Raw genomic sequence first — 16684 nt, 5'->3', positions numbered from 1 at the left:
AGATGTGAAACCTGTGGATACAAAGGGCTGATTGTACTTCTTTTAACCTGAGTGCATACAAAAATGCTGTTTTAAGCACTTTCTAAGGTATTTCTAAGTGTTTTAGTAGACTTAGTGGTTTCTTTCTCTCTAAAACATTACTTCTACAATTGAATTTTACCCAAGATAACAATGTGGAGCCTAAGACTACTCTCTATTTGTTGTTCCATGACATAAATCTTAAAGAAAAGGCACTGACTTAAAGCTTAATGAGTCTATCCAGAAAGAAGCTATTGTTCCAAATCTAGTACAAGAATTTTGGCTAGTATGGACTATACAAACCACAAACAAAAAAACAGAGGGTGGAACAGGATTGTGCTCAAAAAGGCAGGCGAAGTTCTGGGTGGGAAACTCCACTTCTCTCTCTCTCTCTTGGGAATCATTGTGCCCTGAGTTACTCAGGGCCTGGGGCTTGGTGCTTGGGACTCATAGAAAAGTGCCCCAGGGCAGACCTCTAGCTCTGTATTCAAGATTATTCTTCTGTGCTGGAGTTAGAGCACTAATCTTGCTCTGGCTCCAGCACTGTGCTAGAGGAGTTAGTTGAGAAAGGGTCAAGTAGGGGCTGTGGTGCTGAAAGCAGTACGGCAATAATATTAGCAATACAACCATGTTACCTAAGTGGAGGTACCAGCGTATTGTCATTTTCACCCCCAGAAGACTTAGGTGTTTGAAGGTCTTCTCATCCTATGTTCACTCAACAAGAAACTAACAAAGCAGATAACAGTGTTGGTGCACTTACCAATATGAAAAAAATTTCATTTTTCTAAGTTAAGATCTGGCTTCCTAAAGGAAAGATGATTCATATATATTTCTGGAATGTTATATAATCTAGGCACTAGAAAATTTAAATTTGTTATTTTTATTTAACCTATGTATTTGGATAATGGTGTTGTCTCAAATGTACTAATGAGACCATTGAGTTTGAAGAATATTAAGTGGTTAAAATCACAGTATTAGCTGCAGATCTGGATTCAAACTGAAGTCTGCCTGACTGTAAAACCCCTAATAGAAAACCACTGTCACTGTAATTACTGTGAAGAATAGCATCCCACTATTGAAGACTTTCTAATTTGTCCCTGTTGTCAACTGGGTCATGTTTTACCTTCTCAGCTTCATGTTGAAAATTTGCTACTTTGTCAACAAAATCTTATTTACAATGAAGCTAACCACCAAAAAAAAAAAAAAAAGTGGTCCTTATGAAAATAATTACAGATGCTAGTAAGTACACAGCACCAAAGAGATGCTCAAATATATGCACTACCTTAAATTTGAAAGAATTAGAACTAGCAAAAAATCAAACAAAACAAAACAAAACAAATGAGCAATATCTAGGGTGGGAACTGGGGAGACTAAGAAGGTTTCAACACAATTGAGAGCATATATTACAAACTAAAACTTCAACTAAGCCTACTTACTTTTTCCCCGGGTTCATAGAACTCAATACAGAGTCATAAATCAGTCATATAGAAAGGCACGTATGTAGTATAAAGCCCTAAGAAGAGATTATACAAGTTCTTAGTGAACATCTCCAGTGATGGACTCACAAAATCCTAAGGTAACTAAGGCCTTTTCCAAAAGCTCTGATTGTTAGCAAAAAAAAGTTCAGTCCTCCTTATTCGGGCAGTACATTATAATTCTTCCCTCTCTGTCTGTCTACACAAATGCCTACTACACCTCCTGAATAGAACATCAAGAATCTACATCTTACTTGAAAGATTAAGTGCCGATGTGTCTACTGATGCATTTGTGTGAATAGTGGTTGCTTCTTTCTGCTGACCATGAATTCCTGCCTCCTAGGGCTACATAACTAAATGTTTTTCCATAGAACAAGCAGAGATCCCTGGAACAAAAAGAATTACAAAGCATAAAAGCTTTCAGCCGAAAAGAGGAACGGAAAAGATGCCAACTTGTATGGAGATGTGGAAGTGAGAAAACCTTTGATCAGTACTTCATTAGAGTATTCAAGAGGAAGAAACTTGGAAGCTGATGGAAAAATCAAGCAGCCTAGCATAATCGTAAGCTTTACATGCTCTTTTCAAAGGGTTTATTTATTTATTGAATTTTTTTTCAATTCTCTTGTTTGTTAATTTCCATTTTGATTCTAAGTCTATTGGTCAATCAGTGCTGAAAATAAAATGGGACCATGTGACCTGAGAGTATTCTGCCTTATGAGTATATGGGTACTGTATGACAAAGTCAGGCTTAATGGTGAGGGTGAAGGGATGAGAGAATTGTAGGTGAAGGAGAAGAACACAGGAGTCGAACACTGACAATGATATCAAATCACTACTCGGAAATTATTTTGCTGGAATATAGTGAGAGTGATTATCCAAAACCCTGTGGATTAGGTATTATACCAGCCTCTACCCTCTGGCCTTCAAGGGTTTCCATAATTTTTACTATAATAGCCTGAGCTATCACTCCATTTCTGACAAAATTAAAGATTGCTTAGTCAAACCAACTCTAAGGAAAGATAAATTAAAGAAGACTCTAACTAATAGCATATTTGTGGAAAATAAAATTTTATTACACTTGAATGAATTCACTATTAGGGTGATTTACCAACAGAATGCTGGGATGTTTTGTCTCTGAAAATACATTATTTCTTAAATTTTATAATTGATAGACAAGGTACAATCATAATTAAGTAGCACTATGAACTAAGCATGATGACTTTCTTAATAATAAGAATTGGTCTCCTAAATAGGCTGTTAAAGCCCAGATAATCTTCTTCACATCTTCAATTTTGTAAAGTTCCCCTGACAAAAAAAAAAACAAAACCTCTACCAAGTTAGTATTCAGGATAATCCTACTTCTCAATTAGAGTTCTTAATATGGAAAAAAGTTTTTCTGTCCCAAGAGGATATTCTTAAACAACTAGTATTGGTGAGTTTGACCCACTTTCCATAAAATAGATTTTTCCTTATATTTATCTTATTCCTCCCACTTTTCTAGTCGTTTTCCCCTCCCTTCTCCTTTTCATATAACTTATTTTCTCAAGCTGTTCTCAGTTAGGCAGTGTCTGCAAAGAGCGCTGATGTTTTCACTCTGAAAAGTCTCCAGTGATTACACCCAGTTTCTTTCATGCTAGAACTACATATTTATCAACCCCAGAGAGCAAAGATGAGGCGGCACCAGGGTAGTGAGTGATGTGAATTGCTGTCACAGCAGAAATTGTGCTCGGGGAGGCTTCTAGATAGGAAAAAAAAAAAAAAAAAAAAAAAATCTTCCAATTAGGGAGGGGCAGACAGCACAAAGAAAGACAAAAAATGGATGAGAAAAAAAAAAAAAGGAGGGGCAGGAAGAAAGCAGTGAGCAATTAGAGAGGGCTCAGTGGTGTGCACAGTTGCCAATCCCTGCTGGAAATGCCCTCCAGTGGCCAGAAGTGGGTCATAAGTGTAATGAGCCAGGCAGCCTGACATCTGGACTCTTTAGTCCAGCCTCAGATTTCCACCTGGGTATGACAACTTCAGAACTTCAGAGCTCAAAGGTAAGTGGAAGATTTTCTTTGCTTGTTGTCTCCTTCATCAGCCACATATATTCCTATGTGGGGCAGGGCTCATACTTCTTGGCTACATAGATAAAACCAGGGGAAGCTACAATCCACAATGGGACTCTCACCCCACTCAAGGCTGCACTGATTTAAGGGAAAACTTGCTCTAACCCCTTTCTAAGCACATCACCTACAAGTTCCTAATTAGCAACCACCCCAGGCCTTTTAATTTTTAGAGTTGCAAATAATGCTCATTTCTAATAGTTTATTTCCTCCAACAGCAGTCAACATTTTTGCAAAGACTATTTGGCTTCAAGAAAACTGGACAAGAGTGATGCACTGTTCATCTAAACCATGGTCACTGCTTGTGAAACTTCCAAGAGCACTTTCTTCCTGGCAGTGGATGAATATGGTCATTATCAAATACACATATGGCAACCACATTTTCTGAACACCCAACAGGCATATTGGTCTAACAATAGGACAAAATATTTGACATTGGAGAAATGGAACCCATGTTACTGATGCTTTTTGCAATATTAACTAGTCCATCTTTACTCTCTTCTCCATGTCTTTCTTTCAAATTCTGGATGGAGAATAACTTTCCTTGTATATATTTAATTTTTCTTATCCTGAAGCTTTAACCCTTACGCCTCTACCATTACCCTTTGTCTTATTGCCTTACAGACACCACTGACCTCTGTAAAAGGTGAGTGTAAGAAAGTCTAAATGCTTCTTCGTCAATACTACACCATTGCACCAAATATGACACCAAGTGGTACACAATCGAAACAGGAAAAGAGGGCAAGACACACACCAATTCCATCAAATTTGCTTCAGTTTCCTGAAAACATTAGATAACAGAACTCTGGATTAAGGGGTTGGGCCCAAAGCTGCATAAGCTTTCCTCCATTTTCTAACATCTGAGAAACTATAAGAGAACATTTTTGCTTTCAAGAAATTTGTGCAAGGATCCTAGATCACTCTATTAATATAAATTATAAACTGCTTACAGTTTGACTTTGGCATTTCTGAAAATTTTGTTTCTTTCTAACTGTCCCTTTTTCCCACTATGTCCTTTTCTTTCTCGGTAAATCCAGGGTGGAGTCTGAGAGTCTGCATTTCCAATGAGGCCCCAGGTATTTCAATGCTGCCTGTCATAAACCACACTTTGAGTAGCAAGAAACTGAATAGTCAAGATATAAGACAGGATAAGTGTACAAGGATATGTACATTTTCATAATTTCCTGAAGAGTACCCTTTTAACAAGGACTGAAGAAATGGCTCTCTCATGACTGAGGAGTGGTGAGTGGATAAAACGTGAGATTTGGAGTCAGACAACATGAGTTCTCAAAGTAAGATTTGGCATTTGCTGAGTGATCTTGAGTTATGAACTTAATATTTCTGACTCTCAATTTTAATCTGTAAAGTTAGGAATTATAAAAATACCTACTTCTTCTGTTGGCTATAAAAATCAAAAGGGATAAACTATGATATGGACTTAAAGTAATACTTGCTTGTTAATATAGGTGAATCATATGCCTTAAGTAGGCCATCGCAGGAGGTAATTTTAGGCAAAGGGTGTTTCCCATAGCCCATCAAATCACAGCAGCAGGCCCTGTGCTTATTCTGCCACTTTAATGGGCAGTCCTAATTGACTACAAAGAAATCTGTAAAAACAAATATCACAATTAAGACCTATTGATTTATGCAGGTGACTTTATTTTCATCAGTTATCCAGTAGTTATGGAGTTATTTGATATGTGTTTTTATCTTGTACATATGTTTCCCGAGTTGTCTCAGGCCCCATAGCTTCAGTAAAACTAAGATAAATAGCTGAGCATAAATTCTCAAGTCTGTTCATTGCTCTACTGTATCTCAGTCTTTTTACTATTATGTTTCTTTAAAGGCAGGTTAGAAATGCTTACCTGTCCCAGAGGAAGAGTAATGTGCTTGGTGTTTAAAATACCCAGCTGGTTGGGATTGAGAGCGACTCATGATATTCTTTGCATGACTTCCTAATTAAAGGAAGGTGGAAGCAACTTTGTCCCAGAATAGTGAAAATCAAGTGGATGCCATCCCATTTTCACCCTGGACTAACACAAGGAAGGGCCGACTTACAATGTCCTGAATGACCTTGAGGGGCCATCTTACCCTGATATTGGGCTCTCCCGGCTATGTAATAATCCTAAATTTTTACAAAACAAAAATGCTTCCAGAATATGGTGTCCAGCTCTATGCAAGATGAAATCTAGGAGTTCACAGTGTGAGGAAATAGAATTGGCAGGTGTTACCAGATTCAATCCATGAGGCAAGCAGCATGAGAAAAAGCAAAGATCTAGTATCAGAAGTTAATTAGAAGATGATGAGAGCAGAAGCTAGGAGGTCCCAAACACATATCTGACAAAACCACATCAAGGAGAAGTGCCTAGAAAAACCAGTGAGGTGACTGGAGATGGCAAAAAGCAGTCCTAAGCATTTGGCAACTCTGCTCGACTTCCCTCTAACTCAGAGATATTTGTATTAGGCTTAGCACACACCTACTGCTTTTGCTACTGGCATTTTACAGGCACCATCCAACACCTAAGTAAGTGATATATCCCCTTGCCAGGGACCCAAGTTCATCATGCCCCTGTGTATTTTAAGCTATTGGAAATTTTAAGCTATTGGAAAGTAGACTTATATTTCTCTTTTTTAGAGATGAGGTCTCGCTCTGTTGCCCAGGCTGGGGTGTAATGGCAGGATCATGGCTCACTGCAGCCTCAACATCCTGGACTCAAGCAATCCTCCTACATCAGCCTTACCAATTAGCATTTTAAAACAACTTTTTGTAGAGACGAAGTCTCACTATATTGCCCAGGCTGGTCTTGAATTCCTGTCTTCAGTCCTCTTGGCTCAGCCCCTCAAAGTCAGACCTATATTTCTCTTCCACCCCTCAATTTTACGCACAAAGCAGAGATGCAATAAATTATAGGTGCGTGAAAATTCTTGATAAAGCCTCATGCTGAATGCGTTTGGAATGAGAGTTTCACTGATTTGCTGACCTAGTTGCACCCATCATGTTCAACTTTTTAAAAATCTATTTAGAAACACAGGTCTTATCAGCAAAATACATGGGGATATTGCTGCTACTGGGTTCTTTGCCCCAAAAAGCAAATAATTTTCTGTAACTTTAGACAGTTTCCAAAACTGAACTCTTGGGCAGCTGAAGCACTAGGGCTTTTACAGAAAATTGGACATGCCAGAAAAGAATACATTCTTCTCTGCAGTAGAAATTCTCAATTTCTTGCTTCAGGTTGATCAGAGAATTTCTCAACTACAAACTTCTAACTAGAATTGGGTTTTTCTCTTGCCAATTCAGATTATGATAAATATCTACCGTACCGCTATGTCTTATTTGCTGTCAGGAAGGGACTCAGCAAGTTGGTGATGTGAGCGATTCCTTTTTGGTATTTGGCAAAACCTGATTTCATCTCTAGTTGTCTTTATTTATCCCTCCCCACTAGATTTTGGCTGTCTTAGATTCAAATGACATCTTTAAGGGGAGAAACAAAGAATTTGCAATTGTTTCCCAGCAATGTGCAAATTGGCACTTAATCGAGAATTAATGGTGTGCTAACTTCTCACTGCAGCCATTCCCACTGCAAATTGCACTGAGACTGCTTGCACTTTTGACTTTGACATGCTTTTTATAGGGGTACATGAGTAATTTGATCTGTAAAAGAGAGAGAAGATTCCACCTCCTGAAGGAAAAGTACTAATTAGCAGCAAAATCTAACTGCTTTTCTCTGGCGGGATCTCTCTCTTGCTATGTTTGGCTTAATGCAAACTCCTGCCATGCTGAGTTGCTGCATTGGATTGTCCAATACAGCCTGTTTCATTTTAATTTCCTTTAGCAGAGTTGATATTCAATTAGCCACACCAATGAAGGGATGCATTAGCACACATAATAATCTCTTAACTTTGAATAGAGCATTAGCATTTACAAAGCACTTTCACATTTGCTCTTCATAACCTCTGTATTTAGCGACAAATACAAGTCCCATTTTACAGATGGAGAAACTTAAGTTCGAAGATATTAAGGATATGTCTGAGGTCACATAGTAAGCTACAGGGGATAGAGAACCCAGATTACATAGTTTTTAATTTGTTGCTTTTTTATTCTGTCATGCCAAGAAATGGTATGATTAAGCTCATAGCAACACCTTCCTTATGCCTACTTCCACATCATTCGTGTATTCATTTATTTTTTCAACATAAAGTTTGGCTAAACAACACTATATAATACATCCTAAATATTCTTGGAGAATAAGAAAATGCAAGACGGGATTCTCAGCTTTCAAAAAATTCTCTAAAATATGGAAAATATATAAAAAATATAAATGGTGATGTTAGGCAAAATATCCTTGAGGGTAGAAGCTATGTCTAATTCATCATTGTACCCTTTCACCGTTCCTAACATAACACAGGGCCTAGCAGATAGTTGGCACTACATAAATATGTTTCAGAAAGAAATGAATAGCCATGCCCTATCTCCTTGCATTTGCTATGTCCTTTTCTTTATTTTTAATACTAATTTTTACTATCTGTTAATATATCTTTTATTATTTGTCTATTCTCTGTGCCCTCTACTGGAATGTAGGCATCATGAGGATTTTGTCAGTTTCATCCATGATATATGTCAAGCAAGTAAAACAGTGCCTGGCTTTTTTTCACTCGATGGCCCAAGGCAAAATGATATCATTTGAAAGCCGGCTTGGTTGGCTAGAAGAGTTTGGTTGGCTAGAAGAGTTTGGTTGGCTAGAAGAGCTTGTTTCCTTGGCTTTGAAAGCCGTAATCTGACTTTGGAAGCCTCACTCCTCTGAGTGTCTAAAGAGAGAAGTGACCTCGTTCATTAAAACAAAAACTTCTTTCTTGAGAGTTTGCTTTGTTTCCCAAGCATGCTAGTACAATGTGGAGAAGAAATGATATTTATACACAGAGCCACAATACTGTCCCTTTCCCCTTGGTGTGACTTCAGATGACCTCCTGCCTGAGATGGACCACTAAACATAGAAAATATCACAATAACTGTCTTCACATTCCAGAAATGGCTCCCTGTGGATTTAGACCCAGCTTCAGAAAGCAAATATACAGTCAAGTGGGTTCAAGGAATTCAGTGCCACACCAAAAAGCTTGGGACCCTGGACCACAGTCTGATCTGTGACAAAAATATCCTTCTCAAGATTCTTCCTACAGTGGGATTGAGGGATTGAGAAGAGAAGAAGCCTTTGCCTCCAGCTGTGATGATGTGAGATCTCCAGCTGTGTCAATTCTCATTAGCACCCAGTGGGGTGGGTGTGGCGACAGGCACATGGAAGACTTGGCTTAGAGCCCAGCCTAAGAAGTCCCTTGAGATGGTCTGTAATAAACCTCCTGGGATGGGCTGGGAAAGTTAATTATGATGTAAAATGTAGTGTGACTACTTCAAATCAGAAGCGGTTAGAGAGTGTGAAACAATATTTTTTCAGAATTCAATTGTTTTATCAAGCGAGGAATTTTCTGTTCATGGGGCCTTACTACAACAAGTGTGGTTAGTATTATAGCACGAAATCCTTGAAAGTAATTGAGACATTCAGAGCATTGCTGTTTCACAGGACAGGGACCTGTATCTTCTAGATTGTGCTGTCCCATTCAATAGCCACTGCCCTCCTCAAATCTATACGTGGAAAACTACTCCCCAGGGGGCCTGTGTTAAAACTACCCCCCAGGGGGCCTAATTACCCCTTGGAGGTAATTAGGTCATGAGAGCACCAAGGGAATTATGTCCTTACATCCTAGCCACTATACCACCAGGGAAGCCAAAGATTAGTGCCCTTATAAAAGCAGCTTGAGGGAGGCTGTTTGTACCTCCACCATGTAAAAACGCAGAAAGAAGGTGCCATCTATGAAGCAGAGATGCCTTCACCAGACACCAAATCTGCTGGTGCCTTGATCTGGGACTTCACAGTCTCTAGAATTAAAAGCAATGAATTTCTGTTGTTTATTAAATTACCAAATCTGAGGTATTTTGTTATAGCAGCCTGAACAGTCTAAGACAGCTTCTAACCACATGTGACTATGTGAGCATTTGAAATGTGGCTCATATGACTGAGGAACTAACTTTTAATCGTATTTAATAAAAAGTAATTTGTATTTAAAATGGATACTCAATTCAGTTGTTGGAAAAGTTTATAGCATATTTGGAACAACCTGGGTATAAAAATTATTTTTTCAACTGTAAATTTTATTAACTCTAAATATAAGCCAGGCATTTCTGATAAAAATTTAGTGTCTGGATCAAATGTGCTATAAGTGTAAAATATACACAGTATTTGAAAGACGGTACAACAAAAGTTAAACATATCACAAATGATTGTCTATATTGATTAAACATTGAAATACTATTCTGAATATATTGGATTAAACAAAATATATTATTCAAAGTAACTTCATCTGGTATTTTTAAATGTGGCTTCTGCAAATTTTAAAATTATAAATGTGGCTCACATATTTTCACAGGATAATTTTTTCTAGATAACTATAAGGTACTATTATGGGCTGGCTTATGCTTCCTGCATTCATATGTTGAAGTCCTACCCCCTAATACCTCACAAGGTGACTGTATTTGGAGACAGAGCCTTAAAGAAGTAACCTAATTACTTCTTTAGGTTAAATATAGAGTCTTTAAAGAAAACTATGTTAAAATGAGGTTGTATAAGTGGGCTCCAAATCCACCATGACTGGTGTCCCTCCTTAAAAAAGAGGAAATTAGGTCACAGGCACACATGGAAGGAAGGCCATATGAAGACACATTGGGAAGACAACCATGTATAAGCCAAGGAAAGAAGACTCAAAAGAAAGAACCCTACCAACACCTTGATCTTGACCTCTAGCCTTCAAAGCAGTAAGAAAAAAAATTTCTGATGTTTAAGCCAGTGGTCCCCAAACTTTTTGGCCCCAGGGACTGGTTTTGTGGATGACAATTTTTCCACAGATCAGAAGGTAGGAGGGGGATAATTTGGGGATGATTCAAGCACATTACATTTATTGTGCACTTTATTTCTATTATTATTACAGTGTAATATATAATGAAATAATTTTACAATTCACCATAATGTAGAATCAGCGGGAGCCCTGAGCTTATTTTCCTGCCACTAGACGGTCCCATCTGGGGGTGATGGAAAACAGTGATAGATCATCAGGCATTATATTCTTATCAGGAGCACACAATCTAGATCCCACACATGCACAGTTCACAATAGGGTTCACGTTCCCTATGAGAATCTAACACCACCACTGAGTTGACAGGAGGTGGAGCTCAGGCAGTAATTTGAGCAACAGGGAGTATCTGTAAATACAGATGAAGCTTTACTCACCCACCCCTCACCTCCTGCTGTGTGGCCTGGTTCCTAACGAGCCATGGACCAGTACCAGTCCCCAGTCTGGGGGTTAGGGATGCCTGGTTTAAGCCACCCAATCTGGGATACGCTGTTACGGCAGCCCTAGCAAACAACTATCACCAAGCAAGTACCAGAATAATAGCTACTAACTTCATGTTACTTGTTCAATGTCTGTCTCTCCCATTATACTATAAGGTCTATGAAGGAAGGAATTGTACCTTTCTTAGGCACTCTGTATTCCCAGCACTTGGCACAGCTCCTGTCCTGTAGTAAATGCTCAATAAACATTTGATAACTGAGAAGGCAATTACCTAACTCATTTAATCCATGTAAACAGCTAATTTGGTTGACTAGGGTAAAAAAAAAAAAAAATCATCTGTGTTTCATTAGCATGAGTTTATAGTCTGAATTTTTTTCAGATAAATTGTTGATCTGTGTTGACTCAAATATTGTATTTCAACAATTGGTACTTGTCAATTGTTTTTATTTATTTATTTATTTATTTATTTTTTTTTTTTTTTTTTTTTTTTTTTTTTTTGAGACGGAGTCTCGCTCTGCCGCCCAGGCTGGAGTGCAGTGGCCGGATCTCGGCTCACTGCAAGCTCCGCCTCCCGGGTTCACGCCATTCTCCTGCCTCAGCCTCCCGAGTAGCTGGGACTACAGGCGCCCGCCACAGCGCCCGGCTAGTTTTTTGTATTTTTTAGTAGAGACGGGGTTTCACCGTGTTAGCCAGGATGGTCTCGATCTCCTGACCTCGTGATCCGCCCGTCTCGGCCTCCCAAAGTGCTGGGATTACAGGCTTGAGCCACCGCGCCCGGCCGGTCAATTGTTTTTAAATCATCAGCTATTATACCAGGGAAAACACTCTTTGAGCCTGTATATATATTCATAATTAGGCAATAGACTAGGCTTTTTATAAGGAAAAACCAATCTATCACATTCGTGATTTTCTCACTAATATTTATCACATGAGGACCCATAATTGTGTATTGATTCGTTGAATTAAGGAAAAAGTCTTAGAGCTGGAAGGGTCATTCAGGGTCCAGTTATTCCTTCATTGCAGGGTAACTGTTGCAATTTTTTCCGGCTGCTATAACAAAATACGTTAGATTGATAAAAATGTATTTCTTACAATTCTGGAGGAGGCTGGGAAGTCCAAGACCCTCATGACTCAGTAATCTCTTAATGGTCCTACCTCTTAATACTGTCTCATTGGAGAATAAGTTCCAACATACTAACTTCAGGGGGACATCAATATTCAGATCATAGCAATACTCTACTTCAAAATCTCAGTGGGACACTCAGTTTTGATGGGCACTTTTCTCCTTCAGTTTTCTCATGTTTGTACTTTAGAATTCTGTCTCCAATCCACTTGCCTCAGCAGTGTCATTGTTATATAAATATCACCTCCTTTTTAGAACTTATATCCCTCTCTCAGTGTAGACTCCCTACCTGTCCAGGTGGAGGCACTGAAGAGCCATCTATTTTTGTCTGGCTTTAGCAGTAATAAGAAACCAGCCTGGATTCTGAAATGCCCAAAGAATTTGCATATCTATGGTTGCAGCGTGGAGCTGTAACCTTTCTATCTAAGCCCGCTATATTCATATGTATTTCATTCTGTAAGTGAGTAGCTATTAAGCGCATACAATGTTTCTGGCTCTGGACATACAATTATGTTTTCTATTTTCAAAGAGTTCACATTCTATGGAAGGGTGCTAACAGTAGGTGTGGAGACAAGATGTGGTGAGATGTTAATGGAACAAATAATTCACAAATAAATATATAATATGAAACTGTAAAATGTTATATAAGCATAATTATTACTAGCAAAAATATAAAAATAAAATAAGAACCATGGTTGAAAGATAAATTACTATGAAGAAAAAGTATATAAGAACATGTAACAAAGGAACCTGACCTAACCTCGGCTGTCAGGGAATGCGAAACTGAGATCTGAAGAATAAGTTTGAGCTAATTATGGTGAAAGGCAGGAAGGAAACTAGAGATAGTGTCATGTGTAAATAGCCTATGAAGGAAAGAAACACGGGGTGTCTGAGTGTTATGAAATGAAGATGGATTGCTTGCTAGGGTTCAGGTTTTGGAGTCCCTGGTAAGTCAATTGGGAATTTTCCGCTTTATCATAAGATGCAACATTTTACCTAAGGTGTAATATGACCATACTTATGTTTTGTAAATGAACATTTTGGTTTTTGAATAGAAAACTAACACAAGAAGATCGAAAAAAAATGAAGGATGCACATTATCTATACAAGAAAAGCTGCAAAACTTTAATGAAAGAAATCAGAGAAGGACTAAGTAAATGAACAGGTATTTTATTTATTTCATTTTGTTTCATGGTTAAGAAGATTCAGTATTGTCATCTTGCCAGTTCTTCCAAATTTGATCTATAGATTTCAATGCAACCCCAATCAAAATCCCAGAAAGTTATTTTGTAGGTAACAGCAAACCTACCTATTCTAAAGTTAATATGGAGAAGCAAAAGACCCAGAATAGCCAACACAATATTGAAGCAGAAGAACAAAGTTGAAAGACCTACATAAAGATAATCAACTGATCTTTGACAAGGAATTAAAGACAATGCAATGGAACAGAGATAATCTTTTCAACAAATGGTTCTGGAACAATTGAACATCTACATGCAAAACAGTAAATCTAGACACAGGCCTTACACTTTACAAACATTAACTCAAAATGGAAAATAAACCTAAGTGTAAAGTTAAAAACTATATAAACTCCAAGAAGATAACATTGGATAAAATCTAGATGATCTAGGGTTTGGCAATAACATTTTAGATAAAACCCCAGAGGCATGATACATGAAAGAAAAAATTGAGAAAGAAGACTTTATTAAAATTAAGAATTTCTGCTCTGTGAAACTTAAGATAAAAAGAGAAACCACAAACTGAGATAAAAATATTTTCAAAATACAAATCTGTTAAAAGACTGTTCTCCAAAATATACAAAGAATACTTAAAACTCAACAATAAGAAAACAAAAATTCTGATTAAAAAATAGGCCAAATATCTTAATAGACACCTCACCAAAGATATTTGAATGATAAATAAGCACATAAAAAGATACTCCACAGCATATGTCATCATTCAAATGCAAATTAAAACAACCATGGAATACTACTATATACCTATTGGAGTTGTCAAAATCTGGAACACTAACAACATCAAATGCTCACAAAGATGTGCAGCACCAGGAACTCTCGTGTATTGCTGGTAGGAAAGCAAAATAGTACAATCAATTTGGAAAAGTTTGGCAGTTTCTTACAAAACTAAGTACACTCTTACCTACAATCCAGCGATCACATTTCTTGGTATTTACCCAAAGGAGTTGAGAATTTATGTCCACACAAAAACCTGCACATGAATGTTTTTATCATCTTTATTCATAAGTGCCAAAACTTTAAAGCAACTAAGACAAGCTTCAGTAGGTGAATAGATTAATAAACTGCACACATCCAGACAATGGAATATTATTCAGTAATAAAAAGAAATGCACTGTGAAGCCATGAAGAGGTATAGAGGAAACTTAAATACATATTATTAAGGGAAAGAGCCAATCTGTAAAGACTACTTCTGTATGACTTCAACTATATGACATTCTGGAAAAGGTAAAACCACAGGGTGAGTAAAAGTATCAGTGGTTGCCCAGGATTAGCAGAAAGTGAGGGAGAGATGAGTAGTCAGACCATGGAGGATTTGTAGGGCAGTGAAACTATGCTGTAGGATACTATAATGATGGATACCTTTCATTATTAATTTGTCCAAACACATAAAATGTACAACACCAAGAGTCAACCCTAATGCAAAATATGGACTCCGGGTGATAATAATGTGTCAGCGTCAGTTCATCATTTGTAACAAATGCACCACTCTGGTGGGGGATGCTGATAATAAGGCAGGCTATGGATGTGTGGAGATGAAGGTATAAGGCAATCTTTGTACTTCCTACTCTATGTTGTTATCAACCTAAAATTGCTCTGAAAAATAAACTCTATTAAAAAAATGTGAAAGTGATCAAGTTAGGAAGTTTGCAGTAGTTCATGTGAGAGACAATGGTAACTAAGGGGCTGGAAGTAAGAATTAAGACAAATGGATAACTTTGAGGGACTTTTAGTACAGTGCTTCTTATACTTTAATGTGCAAATGAGTGACCTAAGAATTTTGTCAAAATGTAGATTCCGATTTACTAAGTCTGCAGTGGGCTCTCAGACTCTATTATTCTAATGAGCCTCTAATGAGCAAGGGCAACTACTGTTCCTCAAACCAAACTTTAGATAGCAAGGTTTTCAAAACTATAAAACTCCAAGAAGATAACATTGGATACAATCTAGATGATCTAGGGTTTGGCAATAAGATTTTAGATACAACATCAGATTCATGGTCCATGAAAGAAATAATTGAGAAGCTAGACTTAATTAAAATATAAATTTTTTAGTGGAATCTTGGTGATATAGCGTAAGTGGGGAAGAGTAAGGTTTCTGTGGGAATCTGGACTTTATATAAATTCCCTGACAGCCAAGGTTAGGTCAGTTTCCTTTGTTACATGTTCTTATATACTTTTTCTTTGTAGTAATTTCTCTTTCAACCATGTCTCTTATTTTATCTTTATATTTTTATTTGTAATAATTATGCTTATATAACATTTTACAGTTTAATATTATATATTTATTTGTGAATTATTTGTTCCATAAACGTCTCACCACATCTTGTCTCCACACCTACTGTTAGCACCCTTCATATAATCTGAACTCTTTGAAAATAGAAAAAATAACTGTATGTCCAGATCCAGAAACATTGTATGACTTTATAGGAATTTTGACCATTTTGCTGATTTTATTTTTGGGAACAGAGTCTCGCTCTGTTGCCCAGGGTGGAGTGCAGTGGTGTGATCTCAGCTCACCACAACCTCCACCTCCCAGGTTCAAGTGATTCTTTTGCCTCAGCCTCCCGAGTAGCTGGGACTACAGGCACACGCCACCATGCCCGGCTAATTTTGTATTTTTAACAGAGACGAGGTTTCGCTATGTTGGCCAGACTGGTCTCTAACTCCTGACCTCGTGATCTGCCCCCTTGGCCTCCCAAAGTGCTAGAATTACAGGCCTGAGCCACCATGCCTGGCCGGGTCTCCGATATTTCTATGAGGAGATGCCTACTGGGAGATACTGAGCTGGATAAACAGAGTTTATACAGAAGAAGTTGTGGGCTGGAGATACAAACTTTTGAATCATCCTTATACAGGTGAAACTAAAGATTTAGATGTATATGCAACAACAAATGAAAAATAGAGTAGGCAGTGAAGAGAGCCTAGAGTCAGCCATAAGGAGAAACCACACATGAAGGAAAAAAAAAAGGCAAAGCAAAAGAAAACTAGACGTCTTGTGTTATGGACACCAAGAAGATATTTCCATAATGATAGAGAGATCAAGAATTGAACGTTGCTGGCAGATTAAACAGGATTAAAATCAAGTTATTTTGATTAATTGCTTTCATCTCAGCTGCTTACTGGGACTAGCTTTAAGTGCCACCCTTTTCACTCAGCATCCCTTTGTCCTCTTTCCTGAGACTGGACCCCATTAACATGTACTTCCCCCACTCCCACAGCCTCAGATGGACTAATTGTATTAGTCCATTTTCACACTGTTATAAAGAACTTCCCTGAGACTGGGTAATTTATAAAGGAAAGAGTTTAATTGACT

The 16684-nt window shown here is 37.8% G+C and overlaps 2 long non-coding RNA genes across 6 annotated transcripts in view; one reads left to right on the top strand and one right to left on the bottom strand.

Annotated features, from left to right (window-relative positions):
* LOC139356472 (uncharacterized) overlaps positions 1 to 16684 on the bottom strand; it is a 274354-nt gene that overhangs the window by 65964 nt on the left and 191706 nt on the right. The window lies entirely within an intron of this gene.
* Positions 1 to 16684, top strand: part of LOC105492948 (uncharacterized) — a 39095-nt gene that overhangs the window by 12360 nt on the left and 10051 nt on the right. Inside the window, exons 4-7 of one of the 5 annotated variants that reach the window (XR_011610597.1) lie at positions 3 to 87; positions 1865 to 2054; positions 4633 to 4837; positions 13172 to 13281. This is a non-coding gene — a long non-coding RNA (uncharacterized lncRNA). Of the gene's footprint in view, positions 1 to 2; positions 88 to 1864; positions 2055 to 3813; positions 4611 to 4632; positions 4888 to 8174; positions 9103 to 13171; positions 13282 to 16684 lie in introns of those variants that run through there. The other 4 variants (XR_011610598.1, XR_011610596.1, XR_011610595.1 and 1 more) reach the window with 4 other exon arrangements.

The sequence above is a fragment of the Macaca nemestrina genome, chromosome 1, assembly GCF_043159975.1.
Source record: "Macaca nemestrina isolate mMacNem1 chromosome 1, mMacNem.hap1, whole genome shotgun sequence".
NCBI lineage: Eukaryota > Metazoa > Chordata > Mammalia > Primates > Cercopithecidae > Macaca > Macaca nemestrina.
Note: the sequence above shows the minus strand (reverse complement) of the source record. Positions and strands in the feature narration are given on the sequence as shown.